We start from the raw sequence: 217 nt of genomic DNA on the forward strand, positions 1-217 counted from the left end.
ATGTGTTTCTCTTTTGCTAGAACACTAGAAATGTTGCACAAAACACACTTGACTTTTTATTTTACTTTTTTATGTGTGTACATTCTAATAACTCTAATTTTGATTTACTGGTGAAGAAAAAAGGACTAAAAGAAAAAAGAACAATAGACTTAGACTGCTATAACTTTCCCTTCTCTCTCTCGTTTTTTTTTTTTTTTTTTTTTTTTTTTTTTTTTTT

Source organism: Rhinopithecus bieti, unplaced genomic scaffold (assembly GCF_001698545.2).
Source record: "Rhinopithecus bieti isolate Rb0 unplaced genomic scaffold, ASM169854v2 scaffold_7414, whole genome shotgun sequence".
NCBI classification, from domain to species: domain Eukaryota; kingdom Metazoa; phylum Chordata; class Mammalia; order Primates; family Cercopithecidae; genus Rhinopithecus; species Rhinopithecus bieti.